Source organism: Prionailurus viverrinus, chromosome D3, assembly GCF_022837055.1.
Source record: "Prionailurus viverrinus isolate Anna chromosome D3, UM_Priviv_1.0, whole genome shotgun sequence".
Taxonomy (NCBI): Eukaryota; Metazoa; Chordata; class Mammalia; order Carnivora; family Felidae; genus Prionailurus; species Prionailurus viverrinus.
Genome location: NC_062572.1, coordinates 25,160,829 through 25,186,783, shown reverse-complemented (window position 1 = coordinate 25,186,783; position 25,955 = coordinate 25,160,829). Strand labels below are relative to the sequence as shown.

The 25,955-nt window shown below is 37.0% G+C and overlaps 1 protein-coding gene and 1 non-coding gene across 6 annotated transcripts in view; both read right to left on the bottom strand.

The window, feature by feature from the left end:
* The window catches only part of TTC28 (tetratricopeptide repeat domain 28), a 635,539-nt gene that overhangs the window by 518,526 nt on the left and 91,058 nt on the right, over positions 1–25,955 (bottom strand). The gene's annotated exons all lie outside the window — the stretch shown is intronic.
* On the bottom strand, positions 25,407–25,479 carry TRNAQ-CUG (transfer RNA glutamine (anticodon CUG)). The gene has a single exon. It is a non-coding gene; the product is annotated as a tRNA-Gln (tRNA).

Genomic DNA, 25,955 nt, shown 5'->3' with positions numbered 1-25,955 from the left:
AAAGAGAATAACTCGAATACATCCAAAGTATCCATAGAAATCAAAGTGAAACACATAAGTAAGCAAGGAGACACGTAAGTTTAAAAATACCAATAACATGTAATCAATAAAAAAGGATGGAAGCTTATATTTTTTTAATTTCAATAAATTAAAAGGACAGAGCTACTTCCTCACCATCATAGAGATATATGTATGTATAGATAGCCCAACATAAAAACCAGCATCTTATTTAATGAGGAAACCTCAGAACTACAAAGTCAACACTGTTCTAAAAGTAACAGTTCATGTAATTAGGTAAGAGAATAAAAGTTTAAACTTGGGAAGAAGAAAGTAAAGCTATATTGCAAATAATAAGGTTAAATTACTGGAAAATGCAAAGAAATTAACTAGAAAAACTATTTTTTAAAAAACCAATAAAATTAATATAAAAATTAATGGTTTTCAAATATATAAGCAGTAATCTAAATTAAAGATATAAGGAGTGAAATTATTCCATTTACGGGAGTAACAAAGAAAGATGAATGACCTAAGAATCAAGTTAACAAGAAAAGGACAAGATCTACATGATAAAATCTTTTAAAACTACTAAGGACAAAATAAACATGATGGTCTATAATGGACAGAAAGACTCAATGACATAAAGGTATCAATTTTTTATCTATAATTTTATTGTTTTATAAATGTAATGCAATCTCAAAAAATACCAATAGAATTTTTAATTAGGCAACTTGATTCTAAAGAGAACAAAAAAAATGTGAGTAAAACCGGGAAGATATTAAAAAAAATAAGTAATAAGGAATACCAATCCAACTCAGACATTACACTTTCGTTTTATATTATAATGCTACGATAATTAAAAGCATTGTTATATGAACATACAGACACATCAACAAAAAAGAAAAGAGAATCCAGAGACAAGTCAAATATACGTAAAAATTTAGAACATGATAAAGATGAAATTGTGTATCAGTGGGAAAAAGATAGATGGGTAGTCACCTTGAAAAAAAAAAGAATCCTCTCATACCAAAATGAATTGTGGATTAATTACAGATTTAAATATTAAAATGAGCATTTTAGAAATCTTACAGTAAGGAAGGTCTTTTAAGGAATGGTTAAAAGACCCAGAAACATAAAATAATAAAAGATAAAAATACATAAAAACTGAAATTTTTATGTGGTAAAAATAAATAACAAACAAAAACCCAGCATAAATAAAGTCAAAAGGCAAATAATAATCTAAGATAAATATAAAAGTTACAAGTAAATTATCCATGATAGCCCTGTATATAATAGCAAGAGCTTGAAAATAATCCATTAATGGAGGATTGTTAAATTATAATGCATCCAGGTGTTCAATATAAAGCCACTGAGGGGAGCCTGGGTGGCTTAGGGTTAAACATTAACTCTTGATTTCAACTCAGGTCATGATCTCATGGTTTGTGAGTTCCAGCCCCATGTCGGGCTCCTGCTGACAGTGTGGAGCCTGCTTGGGATTCTCTCTCTCCCTCTCTCTCCCCTCCCCGGAGCTTGCACTCTCGCTCGCTCTCTCTCTCTCTCTCTCTCTCTCTCCCTCAAAAATAAACAAACATTTAAAAAAAGCAGCTGAAAAGTAGTTCTCTATAAACAGATATAGAAAAAATTTTTAAATACAGAAAGAATAAAAACATGGGACACAACAATGTAGGTAACAGCATGTGCATATGCATATAATTTTAATACATATAGAGGTATACTTTGATATGCACAGGCTATTTGTGCTAGTACAAACAAGAAACTGGTAAGGAGTATTACTTCTAGAAAGGGGCCCTGGAGACAGAAACTAGATTCATCAAATTTGGGGTGTGGTAATAAGGTGATAGACATATTTCTATAGATAATCTTTAGCTCATTTCATACTTAGAACTATGTGCGCGTTTTACATAATTAAAATAGTTAATTTTTAAAGGATTGGGGTGATAAACTTTAACAGAAATTAAGAACTAATATCCATTTATGCAGTTGTGCCTCTCTGTGCAGGAGGCTGTTTCTAAACGAGATACTATGCAAACTCACAGATATCAGAATAGCATTTTACCAGATAGTTACAATGTGCAATATTTATGAATGAATGCCCTTTGTACTATGATATCCGATACTCTAAAACCATATTCATCCTTGATTTGTTATTTAACTAGATCAAATAAGGAACAAACTTTGCCAGAGCCAGAAGCCAGATCCTTCATTTTTAAAGTTTAACTGGCTTCAAAACTTGGAATTCAACCTGCAGTGACATTTATAGATACAATATAAAATGACAGAATTTTGCAACTGAAAAGCTTAAGATCTTAGGTCAGTCTAATAGGCTTCCTTCATTTTATACAGGAAAAAAATGGAAATTTTACTAGTTTCAGTATGTCTAAAGACATATACCACAAATCAATGGCAAAATGAGAATGAATCTTTCCAAATCCAATCTCCATTCCATATGTCAGGTTGTATCATTCCACTCTCCTAACATTACCATAAAACAAGGGGAGACTAGTTAAAAGGCAATAGGAAAAGATCAGACTACCTTCACAGGCTTTCATTCGAAATGAATCTCTGACAGACTTCTATGTTCTTTACCACATTCTCAAAAGTGTTATGAACTACATTAAAACCAGTGGTGACTTCCAGCCACAATAAGGCAATAGAGACCACATTTATGCTCTGCCACAACTAGAAAACTGAACAAAATATGTGAACCAACTGTTTTTAGGCACTGAACAACAGGCAACACAAAACTGTGATGCCTGAAAGAAGGGGAACAACTGAGACAAGCCCTATGGTGGGCCCCACTTTCTGCCTTTTAGGACCTTGTGCCTCTTAGGAATATTCTGGAGCACAGAGAGAAACCCAAAACAAGGCACAAAGGTCTGGCTGAGTAGGAGTCAGAGGTCAAGGTTCAAGACTAAAGCAGTTGAAGGTGAAAAGCGGACTCCCAAAGAGGAGGAAGCTACACAGATCTGTAAATAACTACCTACTAGAACACAGCCAAACAATTTTTAAAGGAAGACAACAAAATCCAAACACACAAAGGAAAACATTACCAATGACCATAATCCAATCAAAAATGTCAGAAATGAAAATGAACAAATCAGGAGACTATAGATGCTGGAGAGGATGTGGAGAAACGGGAACCCTCTTGCACTGTTGGTGGGAATGCAAATTGGTGCAGCCACTCTGGAAAACAGTGTGGGGGTTCCTCAAAAAATTAAAAATAGACCTACCCTATGACCCAGCAATAGCACTGCTAGGAATTTACCCAAGGGATACAGGAGTACTGATGCATAGGGGCACTTGTACCCCAATGTTTATAGCAGCACTCTCAACAATAGCCAAATTATGGAAAGAGCCTAAATGTCCATCAACTGATGAATGGATAAAGAAATTGTGGTTTATGTACACAATGGAGTACTACGTGGCAATGAGAAAGAATGAAATATGGCCTTTTGTAGCAACATGGATGGAACTGGAGAGTGTGATGCTAAGTGAAATAAGCCATACAGAGAAAGACAGATACCATATGGTTTCACTCTTATGTGGATCCTGAGAAACTTAACAGGAACCCATGGGGGAGGGGAAGAAAAAAAAAAAAAGAGGTTAGAGTGGGAGAGAGCCAAAGCATAAGAGACTGTTAAAAACTGAGAACAAACTGAGGGTTGATGGGGGGGTGGGAGGGAGGGGAGGGTGGGTGATGGGTATTGAGGAGGGCACCTTTTGGGATGAGCACTGGGTGTTGAATGGAAACCAATTTGACAATAAACTTCATATATTGACAAATAAAAAATAATAAAATAAAGAAAAATAAAAACAAAAAAAATGTCAGAAATGTTAAAAAGTAAGGAGAATGTGAAACATAACCAGGAAAAAAAACAATCAATAAACATAACCCAAAATGACAAAAATTATAAAATAAGCAGACAATGAAATTTAAAACAATACTATAACTACGTTCAAGTGTTTAAAACTACATTTTTAAATATTATATACAAACAGAATATACATTCTGGAATGGGAATTATTATTTAATGGATACAAAGTTTCTATTTTGCAAGATGGAAAAAACTTGCGGAGTTGATGGTGGTGAGGGTTCCACAGAAATGTGAATGTACTAAATGCCCCAAACTATATGCTCAAAACAAAATTTATTAAAACAATAAAATGTCTTATTTATTTATTTTTAAATATTTATTTATTTTTGAGAGAGAGCGCAAGCGAGCACAGGATGGGGAGGGGCAGAGAGAGAGAGGGAGACAGAGAAACGAAGCAGGCTCCTGGCCAAACTGTCAGCTCAATGCAGGGCTCAAACCCACAAACCGTGAGATCATGACCTGAGCTAAAGTCAGATGCCCAACCTACTGAGCCACCCAGGCTTCCCATAAAAATAAATAAATTTATTAAAAATATTACATTAGACATCAATAACAAAAAGCTATCACAGAAATCCTGCAATTTTAATTAAAACACTCTTCAGGGTCAAGGGACAGAAATGTTTTTGAAGTGGCTGAAAATAATCACACAACATTTAAAAATTTGTAGAATACACCTAGAGCAGTGCTTGGAGGGAAACATATATCTTCAAGTGGTTATAATAGAGAAGTCAAGTCCAAAATCAATGAAAGAAGAGTAAGAGCAAAGTAAACTCAAAATAAGAATGAAGGAATAATAAAAATAAGAACAACTATCATGGTGCCTGGGTGGCTCAGTCGGGTAAGCATCCAACTCTTAAAAAAAAAAAAGAAAGAAAGCATCTAACTCTTGATTTCGGCTCAACTCACAATCTCACAATTCATGAGTTGGAGCCCCACATCGATGAGATCGAGTTCCATGTAAGGCTCTATGCTGATGGTGTGGAGTCGGCTTAGGATTCTCTCTCTCTCTCCCTCCCCTACTCATGCTCTCTCAAAATAAATACATAAACTTAAAAGAGAACAAATATCAATAAAATTTTTTAAATATATAAAGACAATCAATTGCACCAAAAGCTGTTTTCTGAAAAATTAATAAAAGTGTTAAAATGCTAGTTAGTCATTAAGAAAAAAAAGAGAGAAGGCATAAATTACCAATATCAGGAATGGCAAAGGGGATATTACTATAGATTTTATAGACATTAAAAGGCTGTTACAGGAATACTATGAACAGTATTATGCCAATAAGTTAAAAATCTTAAAGGAAAAGGACAAATTTCATTTTGAGAAACATGATTACCAGAACTGGTTCAAAAAACAGAAAATCTGAAAAGCCCTATATCTAGTAAGACAGTTGAATTTATAATCTAAAAGCCATCCCATGAAGAAAGCTCCAGGCCCAGAAAACTTTACTGGTTAATTCTATCAATACATAAATAGGGAAATGCCAATTCTGTGCAAACATTTTCGGGAAAGATAGACAGATAAAACACTTTCACACTGCTGATAAAGCCAACACTACACTGATACTGGAAGCAGATAAAAATATTACAAGAAAACTACAAACCAATATCTCTCATAAACAAAGATGAAAAATTCTGAACAAAATTTTAGGAAATCAAATTTAATAGTATCTAAAAAAACAGTAATACACCATGACCAAGAGAGATTTATTTTCAAATGTTAAACAAATCTTGCATTCCTAGAACACATCCCACCTGATCGGTTTAACATATGAAAATGAATTAATGTAATTCATTATGTAATTCTGCCATATTAGATTAAAAAAGAGAACCATGTGATCAATTCAATAGATGTAAAAAACCAAATGATAGCATTCAAGATCCATTTATAACTTTTTTTAAAAACCTTCAACAAATAACTAGAAGGGAACTTTCTCAATATGATATGAGCTTCTACAAGAAAATCTATAACTGGGGTGCCTGGGTAGCTCAGTCAGTTAAGCATCTGACTCTTGGTCTCAGCGCAGGTCATGATCTCATGGTTTGTGAGTTTGAGCCCTGCATTGGGGCTTCTGTACTGACAGTTCAGAGCCTGCTTGGGATTCTCTCTCTCCCTTTCTCTCTGCTCCTTCTGTGCTCACTTGCACATGCTCTCTTTCTCTCTCTGTCTCTCTCCCTCCCTCTCAAAATAAATAAACTTTTTTTAAAAAAAAAGAAAATCTACAGCTAACATCATATTGGATATGAATGACTGTATTTTCTCCCTAAGATGGGGATATACATTATCACCACCTCTCTTAAACAATGAACTGCAGATTCTGGCCAGTGCAATAAGGCAACAAAAAGCCTAAGGAATCTACAAATAAACAAAAACCTTAAATAAGTGAATTTGGAAAGGTCAAAGGATAGAAGGTCAATAAATAAAAGTCAACTGTATTTCCTATACTAGCAACAGACAATTGCTATTTGAAATTTCAATTCCTGGGGCGCCTTGGTGGCGCAGTCGGTTAAGCGTCCGACTTCAGCCAGGTCACGATCTCGTGGTCCGTGAGTTCGAGCCCCGCGTCGGGCTCTGGGCTGATGGCTCAGAGCCTGGAGCCTGTTTCCGATTCTGTGTCTCCCTCTCTCTCTGCCCCTCCCCCGTTCATGCTCTCTCTCTGTCCAAAAAATAAATAAACGTTGAAAAAAAAAAATTAAAAAAAAAAAAAGAAATTTCAATTCCTAATTTCAAATAACAATACTTTTAGACAATATCATTTATGTCATCCAAAAACACTGAACAGTTGAAGATAAATTTAACAAAACATATATAAGAAAAATTACACTCCTGAGAGAAATTAAATAAAATGAAATAGAGAGCTATACCAAATTTCTGGATTGAAAGACTCAATATTCTTAAGATGTCATTTGGTATTCACATTATAGATTCAATGCAATCACAATAAAAACTACAATAAACTTTTTTTGTAAAAGTGGTAAGCTGATTTTAAATTTTATATGGAAATGCAAAGACCCTAGGCTAGCTAGAGCAATTGTGGAAGACAACAAAGTTGGAGGGCTTACTCTACCTTATTTCAAGGCATATTATAAACTTACAGTAATCCAAACTGTGGTATTTGCGCAAGGATCGATACAATATAGGGACGCTTGGGTGGCTCTATAGGTTAAGCGTCAGACTCTTGATTTCAACACAGGTCATGATCTCACAGTTTATGAAATAGAGCCCTGTGTCAGGCTCTATGCTCTTAGCTTGGGATTCTCTCTCTCCTCTTTCTCTCTGCCCCTCCCCCCCACTTTTGCAAGCTCTCTCTCAAAAATAAATACCTTTTTAAAAAGGATAGATGTGGGGTGCCTGGGTGGCGCAGTCGGTTAAGCGTCCGACTTCAGCCAGGTCACAATCTCGCGGTCCAGGAGTTCGAGCCCCGCGTCAGGCTCTGGGCTGATGGCTCAGAGCCTGGAGCCTGTTTCCGATTCTGTGTCTCCCTCTCTCTCTGCCCCTCCCCTGTTCATGCTCTGTCTCTCTCTGTCCCAAAAATAAAAAAAAATAAAAAAATAAAAAAAAAAAGGATAGATGTATCAGTAGAACATGGTAGAAAATTCAGATATAGACCTTATGTATATGGTCAACTGACTGCTGACAAAGGTGTCAAAGGATCGATGGGGAATATTACCTTGTGCCATACACAAAAATTAACCTGAGGCAGGTATAGACTTAAATGTAAAAGTGAAAAACATGACACTTACAGAAGAAAACGTATGAGAAAATCTTTGGGGTGGGAAAAGGTTTTATGGACAGTACACATAAAGCATACTCCATAAAAGAAAATGTTGACATATTAGATCTTGCCAAAATGATAAAATTTTTCTTCTATAAACTGTTAAGAAAATTAAAAAGTAACACTGAAGATAACACAAGCAAATGGAAAGATATTCCATATTCATGGATTGGAAGAATACTGTTAAAGCAATCTACAGATTCAATGCAATCCCTATCGAAATTCCAATGGCATTTTTCACAGGAATAGAACAAACAATCCTAAAATTGATATGGAACCACCAAAGACCCCAAATAACCAAGGAATCTTGAGAAAGAAGAACAGAGCTAGAGGTATCATGCTTCCTGATTTCACAGTATATTGAAAAGCTAAAGTAATCAAAACAGTATGGTGTTGGTATAAAAACAGACACATAGGTCAATGGAACAGAATAAAGAGCCTAGAAATAAACGCACACATACATGGTCACATCCACATACAACTTACAACACAGAAGCCAAGACCATATGATGGGGAAAGAACAGTTTCTTCAATAAATGATGTTGGGAAAACTGGACAGTCACACATGCAAAAGAATGAAACACAAAAATCAACTCGAAATAAATGCTTGAAAATAAGGCCTGAGGGGCACCTGGGTGTCTCCATCAGTTAAGTGTCTGACTCCTGATTTCAGCTCAGGTCATGATCTCACAGTTCGTGGGTTCAAGCCCTGCATCGAGCTCTATGCTGACAGTGCAGAGCCTGGTTGGGATTCACTCTCTCCCTCTCTCTCTCTCTCTCTCTCTCTCTCTCTCTCTCTCTCTCTGCCCTTTCTGTGCTCTCTCACTGTCTCTCAAAAATAAATAAACTTTAAAAAAAGAAGAAGAAGAAGAAAAGAAGACCTGAAACCGTAAAACCCCTAGAAGAAAACATAGGAAATAAGCTTCCTGACACTAGTCTTGGTGAGGAATTTTTGAATTTGACACCAAAAGCAAAGACAACACAAGCAAAAATTAAACAAGTGGGATTGTATCAAACTAAAAAGCTACACAGCAAAGGAAACAATCAACAAAATTAAAAGGCAACTCACCAAATGGGAGAAAATATTTGCAAATTATGTATCTGACAAGGGGTTAATATCTAAAATATGTTTAAAAATCCAATTAAAAAATGACAGAGGACCTAAATAGACATTTCCCCATACAGATGACAAACAGGTACATGAAAATGTAGTCAACATCCCTAATCATCAGAAAATGCAAGTCAAAATCACAATGAAATATCACCTCACCACCTGTTAGAATGTCTATTATCAAAAAGACAAGAGAAAACTTGGCAAGGATGTGGAAAAAGAGGAATCTTTGTACACAGATGATGGAAATGTAAATTGGTATATGGAAAACAGTATGAAGGTTCCTCAGTGAAGGAAATGAAAACATTAACTTGAAAGATATATGTACACCCATGTTTACTGCAGGATTATGCAATAGCCAAGACATGGAAGCAACCTAAGTGTCTATCAATGGATGAATGGACAAAGAAAATGCAGTATATATATACAATGGAATAATATTCAGCTACAAAAAGGAATGAAATCTTACCATTTGCAACAACATGGATGGACCTTGAGGGCACTATGCTAAGTGAAATAATTCAGACAGAGAAAGACAAACACTTATGATCTCACTTACGTGCGGAATCTAAAAAAAGAACTCATAGATACAGAGAACAAAATGATGGTTGCCAGAGGCAGAGAATGGAGGGGGTCGGGGGCAAAATGAGTGAAGGTGGTTAAAAGGCACAAACATCAGTTATAAAACAAGTAAGTCATGGAGATATAATGCACAGCGTGGTGACTATAGCTAATAATACTGAATTGTATATTTGAAAGTTGCTATAAGAGTAATCTTAAAACCTCTCATCATAAGGAAAAGAGTCTGTAGCTATATGTGGTGATGGATGTTAACTAGAGTTGTTGTGGTGATCATTTTGCAGTCTATACAAATGTCAGATCATTATATTGTACATCTAACAACTAACATAATTAGTGTTATGTATGTCAATTATATCTCAATTAAAAAAATGAAAAAGTAAGTTTCAGACCAGGAATAAATATTCACAATATATATCCAAGAAAAGATTCCAGAAAATATTGAGAATTCCTACTAACCAATAGTATAAACTATAAACAACCCATTAAAAACACAGACTAGGGCACCTAGGTAGCTTAGTCTGTTGAGAGTCCAATTCATGATTTCAGCTCAGGTCATAATCCCAGGGTCATGGGATCAAGCCCCGCATTGGGCTCTGTGCTGAGCGTGAGGCCTGCTTAAGATCCACTCTCTCTCTCCCTCTGCCCTTTCCCCTCCACACACGCACACACTCTCTCTCTTCCAATCTCTTTCTAAGATAAATTTAAACTTTTTTAAAAAACACACAAACTGAAAAGACACTTTATAAAAGATATTTGAATGGTCAGTAAGCACATGAAAAAGTGCCAAACGTTAGGAATCAGGCTAAAACACAGGACAACCACAATGAAGTATCATAATACATGCATCCAAGTAGCTAAAATTAAAAAGACTGAGCACACCAGGTGTTGACAAGTATGTCAAGCAACTGGAACTCTACATTGCTAGTGGGAATATAAAATGGTACACACACTTTGGCACTTATCTGGGGAGGGGCATTTTCTCCCCCTCCCCCCCCAACCCCGTGTGTGTGTGTGTGTGTGTGTGTGTGTGTGTGCGCGCGCGCGTGTGTGTTTCAGTTATGCTACAACCTTCTATGGCTGTGCTGTCCGGTGACTGGGACTGCCAAATAAATTTTTCCCAGCACAAATGCAGCCAAAGATTCATTTAATCACCATCATCCTCCTATATACCAACTGAATAAATGAAGGAGAAATAGTAGAAGCCTCTACACTTAATTTATTTCAACTAAGTGGTTCTACCATTAATAAATGATGTAAAACTCCACTCAAGATTCTCATCTGTCTTATAAAGTATGCAAAATACTTCCTGCCTCTCATACTAAGTGTCCTGTCTGTTGTCTTTCCACCTCTAGTCTATGAATCTAGTATTCTAAGTCACAACTTTATACTGCAATCAAATCCAAGAAGCTATCATTTTTTATTTAACATCTATGGGCTGTAGTCATGAAAAATTTACTCACTGTAATATGGCTGGATTCCTTCCACAGTCAGACTCTTACGATATAATGCAATATTCTTAAGGTCATTTTAAGGCTGAGGCATGTTAAAGAAAAACAGAATAAGGGGCATCTAGCTGTCTCAGTCAGAAGAACATGTGACTCTTGATCTCAGGGTCTTGAGTTCGAGCCCTATGTTGGGTGTGGAGATGACTTTTTTTAAAGAGTATAATAAGATAATTCTTGGGGCACCTGGGTGGCTCAGTCAGTTGAGCATCTGACTTCGGCCTCAGGTCATGATCTCACAGTTTGTGGGTTGGAGCCTTGCATCAGGCTCTGTGCTGACAGCTTGCTTAGAGCCTGGAGCCTGCTTCAGATTCTGTGTCTCCTTCACTGTCTGCCCCTCCCTCACTCACGCTTTGTCTCACTCTGTTTCTCAAAAATAAATAAATGTAAAAAGAGTATAATAAGATAATTCTAGAGACATGTATCACTTAATCCTCAATAGCCAAAAAAAAAAAAAAATTAAACTGTGCAAAACCAGAGTTTATGTTCTTTCTACCCATCTCTCCTACTAAATCCTGTTCTTAGGGAAAGATTAAGAAAAATCATTCATAGTTAGCTTAACAAGGACCATTCTCTAAAGATATGTGTTTTAACAATGGATAGTTAAAATTACTTAATCTTTAGCCAGTGTTTAAAGTGAAGACATCTTTATAGTTTTTTTACCCACTACAATCACTCCATCAAGAATACTATGTATGGGGCACCTGGGTGGCTCAGTCAGTTAAGCGTCCGACTTTGGCTCAGGTCATGATCTTACAATCTGTGAGTTCGAGCCCCGCGTCGGGCTCTGTGCTGACAGCTCGGAGCCTGGAGCCTGCTTCCGATTCTGTGTCTCCCTCTCTCTCTGCCCCTCCCCTACTCATGCTCTGTCTCTCTCTGTCTCAAAAATAAATAAAACATAATTTATTACATAAAAAAAACATATGTAAACATATGTAAACATAAATAAAACATAAAAACATTAAAAAAAATAGAATACTATGTATGAAAACTGTAGCTGTCTAATTTCTTTCTAATCACCCAACACTGCTGCTCTCTTTTAAATTATTTTATGTTACATAATTCTAATGAACCAGTCTTTTTATTATTTCTTAAATGTTGTCTAACAAAGGACAAAAGCTCTATCAAGTGACATTTGATTTTCTTCCACCACCTCAACAACCACATCTCTGACACTGACTTATACTAAGGGAGAGGAGTACAATTTATGGTCACCCTAAGGGATCTAGCCTAGTCCCCAATCATCTTGGAAGGATAACATAGTCCCCAAAGCAAGCCTGAGGATTCAACTCTGTTCTGGGGCAGGGCACAGGCGGACTCCAATACAAAGAATTAGTAAACTTGGTTTTGTGCTTTCAGTTATCAATCTCCATCCAAAATATCTTCCTAGAGATCCGACCAGAGGCATCTAAAGCTAGACTGGGCATCCCACATCTATTCTACCATGGACCAACATTCTGGAGGCTCTACCAAACTAGAGTAATCTGATAAGTAGGTATCTGTTAGAAGGTGTATTTAGTATTAAACTGTTACTATATCCTAATGTTCAAAATTTGGATAGATAGTTCAGACTAACTCTTCTTGTACTAGATCAATAAATATTGAGAGGCTAAATCAATCAACAATGCTTGCACTTGGACAGCTTATACAAATTGTATTACTTTTAAATATAATATATAATAAAAATATAAATATAAGTAAAGCTAATCAAGAACTGAGCAGTACGACAAAAAGATACTTCTGGCTCATAAAAGTGAAAGTATATACCTTGTGAACAATTGTTAGCTTCATTCTGTTAGGAACATAAACATATCCCCCAATTGAGTATTTTTAACCATACTGCAATTGTTAGGTATTTTATTATATATATATATCTATGAATTTCATTCCCAGCTATATTGTTCTATTGCCCACAGAGATTCATAAATTTTAGAACTGAAAGAAAGCTCAAAGATTACTTCACTGGGTTCTCATAATCTGGTTTCTGCAATAAGGAAAATGAACAATCTTATTCAAAAAGCATATAACTAATCAACAGGCAAGGGTAGAGAGAGAACTCAGTTCTTCTCATTACCAGTCTATACTGTACAGTTCCATCCAATAACTAAATTCAATCCTGACTGTTACACTACAAAGACCCATGATAACATTATACTAACCTATAATTCTCTCCAGGTGAAGCTCTGAGCAAAACTGCAATGTGAGGGGTGACTAGGTGGCTCAGTCAGTCACCGACTCAGTCGGCTCAGTCACCGACTCTTGCTCCCCATTCAAGATCTTATGGTTTGTGATATCGAGCCATGCACTGGGCTCTGCACTGTGCTTGGGATTCTCTCTCTTTCTCTCTCTCTCTCTCTCTCTCTCTCTCTCTCTCTCTCTCTCTCTCTGCCCCTCCCCTGCTCACCTGTGCACACTTACGAGCACACTCACTCTCTCTCAAAATAAAGAAAGAAACATTTTTTAAAAAACCGTAACGTGGGGGCGCCTGGGTGGCGCAGTCGGTTAAGCGTCCGACTTCAGCCGGGTCACGATCTCGCGGTCTGGGAGTTCGAGCCCCGCGTCAGGCTCTGGGTTGATGGCTCAGAGCCTGGAGCCTGTTTCCGATTCTGTGTCTCCCTCTCTCTCTGCCCCTCCCCCGTTCATGCTCTGTCTCTCTCTGTCCCAAAAATAAAATAAACGTGGAAAAAAAAAAAAATTAAAAAAAAAAAAAAAAAAAAACGTAACGTGGTGGCACCTGGTTAAGCATCAATAGATTAAGCGTCTGACTTCGGCTCAGGTCATGATCTCATGGGTTGTAGGTTTGAGCCCCACACTGGGCTCTGTGCTGACAGCTCAGAACCTGGAGCCTGCTCTAGATTCTGTGTCTCCCTCTCTGTCTGCCCCTTCCCCGCTTGCACTCCCTCTCTCTCTCTCTCTCTCTCAAAAATAAGTAGACATTAATAAATAATTAATTAAAAAACGAAATGTGGATATGGGGCACCTGGATGGCTCAATCAGTTAAGTGTCCAACTCTTGGCTTCAGCTCAGACCATGATCTCGCGGCTCGTGAGTTTGAGACCTGCGCACTGTCAGCATGAAGGCTGCCTGGGATTTTCTCTCTTTCCTTCTCTGTCCTTCCCCTGCTCACATGCTCTGTCTCTCTCACTCCCAAAAATAAATAAATAAACTTTTAAAATATAAAATAAAATAAAAAACTGTAATGGGGAGAAAATGTGTCATTGGTTCTTCAAGCCTCTTTTCTGCCATTTGTCCTTTACCTTGTGGTGCTCCCTTACTATTTTTCATACTTCACCAGCATTCGAAGAGTTTATATTCTTTCTACCACCTTTCTATTAAATACTAATCTTGGGAAAAGACTGAAAAATAAATTCACTGTAAGCTGAGCATGGTCCCTTCTCCAAAGATATGTGTTTTATTGGTGGGCAAAGAAAATAATCAATTGATTCTGGCACCTCAAGGTGTCGAGGAAATAGGGTGTGTGGTGAGCAAAGAGACCTTAAAGTCTGATATCATACCACAGTGGTGACCTCTGAATAATCAGGCAAGCTCAGCCTATCCCACACCATTTAAAGTTATATTTTTTTAAGTCATCATGAAATATTAGTCATAAATCTTGAAGTGATGCTGGTTTGCCAGTTTTCACAGTGGGCAGCTTTACTGATACTGATGGTACCATATCTTGCCGCCTATACCTCTATGGAACCATCTAACCAACTAGCTGAGAGGCTGTGGGTGAGGCAGGCTACTGGCAGACGGATATAGCTAAGAGCAGATCAGTTTTGACTGTAAATGGCAAAACTACAATTTGGAATCTAAATTCTTTGCTCAAAACACCACTTACCAATACCACCTTATTACAGTTTAATGTTTTCCAATAGGTCATTTTTTTATAGGCCCATAAACGTCTTTTCTCATTTCCCTATCAGCCATGATGTTCTCCTCACCTATAATGCTGCCCATATTCACATCCAATTCCTAACAATCCTTTAAGATTTAAGTCCCACTTTCTTCAAGAACACTTTAACTGACCTTTCAACTATAAATTCTGATAATTAGCACTCCAAATATCATGTTTGAAAATTGTTTTAATGTTTCCTCCAAATGGTAATGCCTCTAAATTCTAATTATTTAGCACATAATTATTGATTATTGTCTATTGTTCAGTCTGGTTTTCTGCATCTTATGATACCTGAGGGCTCTAAATTTCCTGAGGGCAACCACCAAGTCCTTCCCATTCATTTAACTACCCTTCAGTAAATGTTTACTGTTGTTGGGCCCTCTGCTAGGTACCAGGAAGACAAAAATAAAAACAAACAGCCCTATTCTCCAAGGATTTAGAGTCTACCCTTCTTATTTTCAAGTGTATCTTAATTCTTTTGTCTTCATCACAGTGCCTAGTATGTTAATAAGTCATCAAATATTTGCCAAATATCTGTTTAGTGATGAACAAGAACATCACTAAATCTAAAAATACACAACTGTATCTTATAGTTCAGATACCTGTTCAAATGAAGAGCTGTGTTATATGCCTATTACATTTGACAAATCTGTAAAACAAAAACTGTGCTTTATTTGCTAACAGGAAGAGAAAAATAACTGTAGAAATCATGGCCTTTAACCTTTTTCCTCAATCTAAAGATCAGAGACCACTAGTTTTATAAAACACAACATAATTATATCATACACCAAATCTCCACATTTCTATATTTCATAAGCCGAAGTTTTAAAGTTACTTCTTCTCACAAATAAGGTCTGCACTTTAATTTCGCAAAAATTTTAGTGCATTGAGAATTGTGATAAATTCTTAAGATCAAGGAAAACCATCTTCTGTATAGTTGTTCAGTGAAATGATATTTTGTAGTGATGAGCTACAACAATTTAACAGATAACATTTTTCCATTTATAAAGAGTGACTCTTCACTATATTCCTGAAAAAAAAATGAGGTAAATGATATTATTGACATTTTACAGGAGCAGACAGTAAATTCTTTTAAAGAATTTCTTAGGGCCAGAGAGTCATAATGTCAGAATTGTGACTATAATTCATTTTGAAATTTTAGTCAAAGCAGCTTAAAACCTCATTTCCCCTCAAAAGTGTAAAATGTCAGTAAGGTTTATCTACATTAGCATGGTTTCATTATTCCTTATTCAAGCTATAATTTTTTAAAGACAAGATGGTTTTAGTCATTTCATCAATCACATGATTTCTACACATCTATTCAAATAACTTAGTGTCCAGGAATCAGCTGTAACTGCAACAACTTTTCCCTGTAACCAACATTGCTAATGATTAATCAAGCTTCCATGCCCTGCTTCTATCAGGAGTTCACCTTTCCCCTTTGCATGGTGGCAAAGCTAACATAAAAAATGGTCTCTAAAATTATTTTGCTCTATATAAAACCATAAAAAGAGAAGAATGAAACATTAAAAGGTATTCATGTTCCATAAGTTCTATTTTATTGTAGAATAACATCAATGGAATGATTTAATGGACTTGCACTTCAGCAAAGCATTTGATGAATCTTGACAGAAGTTTACCTACCACTCCCAGCACTAAAAAAATAAAAATAAAAAACTAGTGGAACAGGGGCGCCTGGGTGGCGCAGTCGGTTAAGCGTCGACTTCAGCCAGGTCACGATCTCGCAGTCCGTGAGTTCGAGCCCCGCGTCAGGCTCTGGGCTGATGGCTCGGAGCCTGGAGCCTGTTTCCGATTCTGTGTCTCCCTCTCTCTCTGCCCCTCCCCTGTTCATGCTCTGTCTCTCTCTGTCCCAAAAATAAATAAACATTGAAAAAAAAATTAAAAAAAAAAAAACTAGTGGAACAATCCCAATGAAGTTATTTTGAGTTATTCCGAAGGACAACCCTGGGTGTATTCAGTAGTCATTCACTTAAAATAGATCAGATGTTCTACATTTTGATTGGCCAATTAGAACCATAATCTGCTAATATAGAATGTTATGGCTACCTGAGCCACTGGTGAAATATAGGGATATCTGGACATTTATGCTACCTAAGTGGAAGGAAATGGTAAAAATATTCATTCTAACTCACATTTCACAACCTGTCCTTCACCGATGTAAATCTGATACAATATACAGTAATCTTGGAAATTTCCAGTTAAAAAACAATCATCTGAAGGCTTGACCAAAATTGATGCTAATTGTTGGCAGGAGGCCTCAACTTTTTGACATTTGAGCCTTTCCCTGGGCTGCTTGAATGTCTTCACGATATGGTGGCTGGCTTCATACAGAATGAGTGATCCAAGAATGGGCAAGGTAGAAGCCACAATTTCTTCCATGACTTAGCCTTAGAAGTCATACTTCTTCATTTGCACAATATCCTATTTATTATGAAGGTCAGCCCTGTTAAGTGTGGGAGAGAACTACAGAAGAGTGTGAATGATAAAAGAAGGAATGAATTATTGTGGACCATCTTGGAAGCTGCCTATGAGATATAGTTTTTACCTCCTATGTGTTTAGGTATGAATTTATTTTATTTATTCTGCTTTGTATATATTGTGTTTCCTATAACTATACATTCAAGTCAACAATTCTTGAAAATTCTCACCCAATAACTCTTCAAATATTGTCTCTCCTGCATTTTCTAGTCTCACTTTCTGGAATTCTGATATTAGACCTACATTATACCTTTTTATTCCATTTCTCTTAACCTATCATATAATCCATTTTTCTGCCTCTGTGCTGCATTCTGTGATTTCTTCAAATCCATCTTCCAGTTCATTAGTTCTCTCTTTAGCTGTGTCTAATTTGCTGTTTAACCAAGCCACAAAGAAGTTTTTATTCCAACAACATTTTTCACTTCTAGATATTCTAACTGGTTTTTTTCCTAGTCATATTTGATAAAGCTTTTCTTTACATATTTTATGCATTTTTATTTAATATTCTACACCTGATCCTTCCAATATCTGAAGTCCTCAGAGGTCTAAATCTGTTGTATTTTCAGCAAACTCCTGAACAATAACTTGTCTCCTTGCATGGTTGGTGATCTTTGATTATGACCTTCATATATACTTGATCTTAATCTGAGAGAATCCTGGGGGGGTGGGGGCAACTCAAGAATCTTTTCCTTCATAGGGAATTTATATTTGCTTCTACCAGAAACCATGGGGCTCTATCAATCTCATTTTAGCTCCCTTCTATGATACTTGGCTTAAAGCCAGAATCTCACATTCAGCTTTCTTACTTTGTCATCAGCCTAAAGCTTGGACTCTTAACCATTGTGCTGATATGGGCATTTACTTGCAGAGTTAACATTTCAAGTATGTTTATCATTTACTGTTCCTGTTTCAGTTCACGGTTTTTAGTTGGGGTGTTGTTTTTGTTGTTTTGTTTTGCTTTGCATTTGAAAGATGTCACATTTCCCTTAATTTCTGTAAGTCCAGCAACCCATTATTCAATGGCTTGCAGCAAAAGGTCCCTTTAACCTAACTTATCTAGTATTCTTTCAGAAGTGAAAGTTCTCAAGTCCTTTCCTTATCCATTCACCTTTTACCAGACAAACAATTCCAGAGAAACTACCATGGATTCATTTTAATATTGATCATAAACAATTCATCATTTAGAGTTCATTTGCATAGTAAGATGTAGATTATCACCAAAACCCAAAAATATGTCAGTATTTTAATCATATAGCACCTCATTAATGTGGATGTCATTAATGTAGACATTAACATGTAATGAGGACACAGCATGTCAGAATACTGCCAAGACTGAATAACAGAATTCCCTGAGGAATTTCAGTTTCTTTATTTCCAACTGCATAGTGAACCTAAAAAGAGTTGCTATGTAGAGGGCCTGCTCAAAATGGATTGCTTAAAAAATGGTTTACATGAGTTGATAATGCCTATAGCAATCTCTACCTAATCAACATGCTTAGGAATACTTTTTCTGCAAAGGTTAATTGATATGCCCTAATCCAAAATATTGGTTAAATTGTCATTAAATACAGCTGCCCTTGAACAACACATGTTTGAAACACATGGGTCCACTTAATACATATTTTTTTTCCCTACTGTATAGTACTATAAATGTATTTTCTCTACCTGATAATTTTCTTAATAAAATTTTCTCTAACTTACCTTATTGTAAGAATATAGTATATAATACATATAACATATAAAATATGTGTTAGTCAACTGCATATGTTGTCAGTAAGACTTCCAGTCAACAGTAGACTATTAGAGTTAAGTTGGGGGGCGAGGGGGAGTCAAAAATTATACATGAATTTTCAACTGCACAGGGTTGGTGGGGGGAGGTCAGTGCCCCAACACCCATGCTGTTCAAGGGCCAACTGTAGTTTGATTTAGCCAAACTTGTGTAATTGACCAGTTCAAATAATACTAAAACCTCAGCTTCTAATGTATCAAAATATACTCCAGCTGCAATAACTTTAGCTTTTTGTTTGCTTGCTTAAATACTTGTGTTTTAAAAGTTATTTTTTAATTTTTTAAATGTTTATTTATTTTTGAGAGAGAGAACGCACACACAAGTCGGGGAGGGACAGAGAGAGGGGGAGACACAGAATCTGAAACAGGCTCCAGGCTCTGAGCTGTCAGCACAGAGCATGATGTGGGGCTTGAACCCACAAACCATGAGATCATGACCTGAGCCCAAGTCAGAGGCTTAACTGACTGAGCCACCCAGGCACCCCAAGTTTTTTTTTTAAGTAATCTCTACACCCAACATGGGGCTCAAATCACAACCTGTAAGATCAAGGATCACATGTTCTGCCAACTGAGACAGCCAGGTGCCCCTAAATACTTTAGTTTTTAAAGTTCAACCTTTTCAAATATTATACCTAAAACCCATAACACTCACCCCATACCCAACTATCAAGTCTGTTTATTCTGCCTCCTGAATTTGCCTACAACTCTCCATCCCTATTGCCAATGTCCCAGCATAAGGCACTATTTGTCAATTCTCTTCTGTGTAGCTGCAACAACATTCTATTTCCCCAATTCTAATGTTGCCTTTCTGTAGTCCACCATCCATACTATATCAACGTGGCCTTTCTTCAGAACATATCTCAGTATTTGACATAATAGATCAGTCCCTCTTTCACTTAACTTCCAGGATATCATATTCTCCAGTTTTTTCTCTTACTACATTGGCTGCTCTTCCTCAGGCTCCTTTGCTCATCTGTCCACCTCTTCCCAAATCTTAAATGTCAAAGTGCCATAGGGGTCTTCTCTCTTCTGTATGTGTGTATGTATGTGTGTGTGTGTGTGTGTGTGTGTGTGTGTGTGTGTATTTATATTTTTTTCTAAGGATCTCATCGAGTTTTATTATAACTTCAATTACCATCTATGTGCTAATGAACACCAAATTTACAGCCTGAGCACTGATTCTCTCCCATGGGCCAAAATACCTACTTGTCATCGCCACTTGGATACCTAAGAGGAATCTCAAATTTAAACAGAATTTTTAAAAATACTCTGGGTTTTATACTACTCCCTTCCAAAAAACGTCTACTTTTCCTTCAATCTTTCCCATCTCAGAAGTAGCTTCAGCACTCACTCAGTTCACAGGTCAAGGATCTAACAGTCATCCTCTCTTTCTCTTACAATCCACATTCAAATTCTTCAGCAAATCCTATTGACTGTATCTGCCAAATATATCCTAAATTCAACTATTCTCACCACTTCAACAGCTAATACCCTGGTCCAAGTCATCATTATTTTCTTCCTAGATGGTGGCACCAAGCCTCCTAACTGAACTTCCTGCTTCTAACCTCACCCCTTTATACTCTATCCTCTATGAGAAGCCAGAGTGATCTTTTCAAAACTTAAGTCACATTGCTCCCCTCAAAACTTTGCAATTGCTTTCATTCACATTTAAAAGATAATCCAACTTATTATGGCTTACAGGGTCCTATTAAGCAAGGACTCGGGCTGTACCTATCTCTCTGACCTCATTCCATACCTGTCTTCTCATTCATAAACTTCTTGTAATTCCTCCAACATATGAAGCTCATTCCAACCCAGATACTTTTCACAATCTGTTTTCTCTTCCTGGAAGTCTTTCCACAGATCTTCACAGGACTCACTTTCTTACTTCATTCAGGTCTCTGCTCAAATGTCTACTCAGAGAAATCTTCTTGGATGATCTCCTCAGGGTGAACTTCCCTGATCACTCCACCTAAAATTACTTCCTCTCTTTCATTTTCTATCTCCTTACCTTACTTTGTTTCTTCTATAGCATTTATCAAGATGATTCTGAAATTATACTGTATATTTGTTTGTCCATCTGTTGCCTGCAACAGAATGCAAATTCCAGGAGGCAGGAACTTTGCCATGTTACCTCTGTATCCCCAGGCTTAGAATAGCATCTGACATGCTCTATGTAATTAATGAATATAATGTTATTCCTCTGCTAGGAAAAAACCCTCAATGGTTTCCCATTGGCTTTTAGATAAACTCCAATCTATTTAACATAAATTATAAAACCCACTATGATACAGTTTCTGTCTCAACTGGAACCACTCTCTCAATGCTGAACCTGGAATGCTCTTCCATATCCTCTCTCTCTCACATCCAGCTAACCTCTAATCATTGTTTAAGTCTCATCTTAAATGAGACTTATCACTTAAGAGATGCTGTCCCTGAATCACCCAACTAGGTGAACCATGCTTAATCCCTGCCATGTGCTCTTATACTATCCTGTTTTTTCCCTATCAGGAAGTATTAGCTTTGTAATCACTCAATAGTTATATGCCCTGTCAAAATAAAGTACTCCTTGACAGCATGTCTGAATTGTATATCATTATACTTCTAATATCGAACAGAATATCTGGCACATACAGGATGCTCAAGTATTTATGGAATGCCAGAATGAATCATTAAAATGTACACTCACACAAAAAGGTGAAATAGATGCTTAGACCACCTTTAAAATACTGAGTAAGCATGGTAATTAAGTACTTTTAGTAAAAATAAATAATGAGGCAGGACACTTGGGTGGCTCAGTCACTTGAGTGTTTTAACTCTTGATTTCGGCTCAGGTCTCAATCCCACAGTTGTGGGATCAAGCCCCACATCAGGCTCTGTGCTGAGCATAGAATCTGCTTAAGATTCTCTGTCTCTCCCTCTGCCTTCTCCCCCGCTCGTGTGCTCACTCTCTCATTCATAAATAAATAAAGGCAAAAAACTTGTAATGGAAAATGAATCATGTAATATGTGCAGAAGAGAATAAGCCACCTTTATTGAAGTTAATTAAAAATGACTTCATAGAAGACAGACATAGGAACAACTACTTTGTATTTGTATCTTCATTATAGACATTGTAAAAATATATGTGTTTGAGCAAAATAAGTTATTTTACATTTATGACATGTAAAGATGAGTTTGAGGGACACTGTCATGAAGATTTAATTTTGAAGACTTATCTCTGAAAGGGCAAGATAAAGTTGGTTTCAAGGATGGTGTAAAAACTAGAGACTCAAACCAATTGCCACTGCCAGGGTAAATATCATTGTTAGAGTGACACTGAAAAATGCAAGCAAACAAGAATAAGCATATAAATTCTCCTACTTCCTGACTTCCAGTCTCCTTCTAGCCCTTTGCACTAGAAGAAGAAAGCAGCTGGCAAAAAAGAAAAAAAAAAAAGTAGTTTGCAGAGTCCCATCCCCAAGATCACAGTGTATAAAAAGGTAGGTTTGGAGCTTGAGAAACAATAGTTGACCAACCAGCACACCAAGCGTAGTGTCAAAGATTACCAAAAGCCCAAAAGAAGTCCTCTGACATTAAAGCCAATCACTCCATCAGAGGAAGGCTGTTAAGGTGTTTCAAGAAAAGAAACTAATATAACACTATATGTCAACTAGATTTCAATAATAAAAATAAAATGAATACATACTGGGGTACTGGGTAGCTCAGTTGGTTGCATGTCTGACTCTTGATTTCGGCTCAGGTCATGATCCCAGGGCATGGGATTGAGACCTGCATCGGGCTCTGCACTGAGCATGGAGCTTGCTTAAGATTCATTCTCTCTCTCTCGGGGCGCCTGGGTGGCGCAGTCGGTTAAGCGTCCGACTTCAGCCAGGTCACGATCTCGCGGTCCGTGAGTTCAAGCCCCGCGTCGGGCTCTGGGCTGATGGCTCAGAGCCTGGAGCCTGTTTCCGATTCTGTGTCTCCCTCTCTCTCTGCCCCTCCCCCGTTCATGCTCTGTCTCTCTCTGTCCCAAAAATAAATAAACGTTGAAAAAAAAAATTTTTTAAACATTCTCTCTCTCTCTCTCTCCTCCCCCCCGCTTCCCCTCTCCCCCACTTGCTCACTCTAAAAAAAAAAAAAAGAACACCTATTAATGAACAAAAAGAGTCAATCAAAAAAATAATAGAAATCTAGAGAAATATTTTAAAAGAATTCTTTTGCTCAAAGACCTTAAATGGGATATGTATATTTGTTATCCATTTCTTACCAATGACACTGTCAATAATGCTGTGACCATGCTAAAGGGCAGAAAAAACAATATAACATATATAGAAATCAAGTCTTGAAAATTTCTGGGATTCTTTGATATGAGGCAAGTAATTCCTGTCAAAGAAATGATGAGTTGAAATGATGTGCTTTGCAACTACTATAAACACCTTTGTAAATCAAGGTGTTTAACAATTCTTACCATCAAAACCAAAGATTAACGCAAAGAAGATATACAAATGACCAATAAGCACATGAAAAGATGCTCAACATCATGAGTCACTAGGGAAATCCAAATGAAAACCACAAGGAGGTACCAATTTACATTCACTAGGATAGCTATAATTTTAAAAAATGGAGATAACAAGTGAGGTTGTAGGGAAATTGGAGCCCTTATAAACTGCTAGTAGGAATGTAAAATAGTGGAACGGCTGTGGAAAACAGTTTGGCAGTTTCTCTAAAAGTTACATGTAGGATTACTACGTGACCCATGTGATGTTGTGATATAAGGAATACATATTTGGTCCTCATCCCCAGTGCCTGGCACAGAGGTCCTAGCACTCTTGGAATTTCCTGAGTGACAGGAGTGAGGAGAGTCTTTTGTTATTCATAATAAGCCCCTTTCATCTATATCTGAATTTGTGCTAATGAGGTAGCTCTTGGAGGATGGGGATCCCTTGCCACAGGAACCAACCATGTGATTAGAAGGTTGGAACTTTCAGCTCCACCCCCAACTTCTGAGACTAGAAGGGCTGAAGACTTACTTCAATCACCAATGGCCAATGTCTTAATCAATCATGTCTACATAATTGAACCTCCATAAAAAACCTTAACTGAAGGGGTTCAGAGAGCTTCTGGGTTGGTAACCACATTGAGGTGCTGGGAGAGTGGCATGCTCAGAAAGGCCATGGAAGCTCCACGCCCCTTCCCACAGACTTTGCCCTATGCTTTTCCATTTGGCTGTTCCTGAGTTGTATCCTTTATAATAAATGAGTGCCAGTAAGTAAAGCACTTTCCTGAGTTCCGTGAGCTGTTCCAGCAAATTAACAAACCCAAGAGGGGTTTGTGAGAATCCCCAATTTATAGCCATTTGGTCAGAAGTTCAAGTGACAACCTAGGACTTGGAATTAATATCTGAAGTAGGGGAGCAGTCTCATGGGACTGAACCCTTAACTGTGGAATCTATGTCAACTCCAGGTAGTTAGGGTCAGAACTGAATTAAACTGTAAGAGATCCAGTTGGTGTCCACAGAGAATAAGAAAATTGCTTGTGGTGAAGAATCCACACATTTGGTGTCAGGGGTAGTATAAAAGTGTTAAGTGTAAAAGGAAATGATAGTTTTCTTCTTTTACCCAGCAATTCCACGTCTAGATATATACTCTTAAAAAAGTGAAAACGGGGACACCTGACTGGCTCAGTCAGTGGAGCATGCGATCTTGATCTCGGGGTTGTCAGTTCAAGCCCCACGTTGGGCACAGAGCTTACTTTAAAAAAAAAAAAAGTGAAAACAGCACTCAAACAAATGCATGTACACACAAGTTCATAGCACCAATATTCACAATAAGCAAAAGGTGTAACTAGCCCAAAAGTCTGTCCATGGATAAACAAATTATAATATATATACACAATGAAATAGTATTCAGGAATAAAAAGGAATGTGGTACTGATAAATACTACAAAGTAGATGAATCTCAAACACATTATGCTAAGTGAAAGAAACCACACACAAAAGATCACATATTGTATGATTCTAGCTACGTGAAATTTACATAATAGGTAAATCCACCATCAGGATGCACATTGGTGGCTGGCAGGGGGTAAGGGGAGGGAGATATGGGGAACAACTGCTTACGAAGTATGGAGTTTCCTTTTGGGGTGATGAAAATGTTTTGGAAAAACTAAAGACAGGTGGTGGATGCACAATATTTCAAATGTACTAAATCCCACTGAATGGTTTACTTTAAAATGGTTACTTCTATTTAATGTCAATTTCACCTCCTTTAAGTGTAAAATTTTTGAAATAATTTTTTTAAACTCTAAGGTTGAAATCAGATGCAGTGTCTTTATTTTTATTCATTCATTCATTCACTCATTTATTCAGTAAGCTCCATGCCCAATGTGGGGCTTGAACTCACAACCCTGTGATCCAGAGTCACATGCCCTACCAACTGAGCCAGCCAGGCACTGCTCTAAAGCTGAAACCAAATTAATGTCAAAGAACTTACAAGATGCCACTTCAAGGAGTCCTCCACAAAATAGATTTAATGGTCTATTCAGACTTAATTCTTTTATTTGCCAAATTTGGTTTTACTTTAATTTTTTAAGGAAGTAACCACTAAGTTTTTAGTTTTTACATTAAAATGGTATTACCATAATGCTTTACACACAATTGTTTCATTTTTGTCTGAGATAGTCTCTCCATACGTTTTCCACCCAACACTCTAAATATCTGAACAACACTACACAATGCATAAAGTGGCTCACTCTAGCAGTGAATTTTCAAAGAGCTAGTCATACTTCAAGGAATATGAGAATACTTCAAAGAAAATAAGAGAACATATATAAACTTCAAAATATTTCAAATCATTCTGATCCCTCTCTCCCTGTGCTCATCTCACCTTGCCCCACCTCTGCTATCAATCTTGAGAACCACTCACTG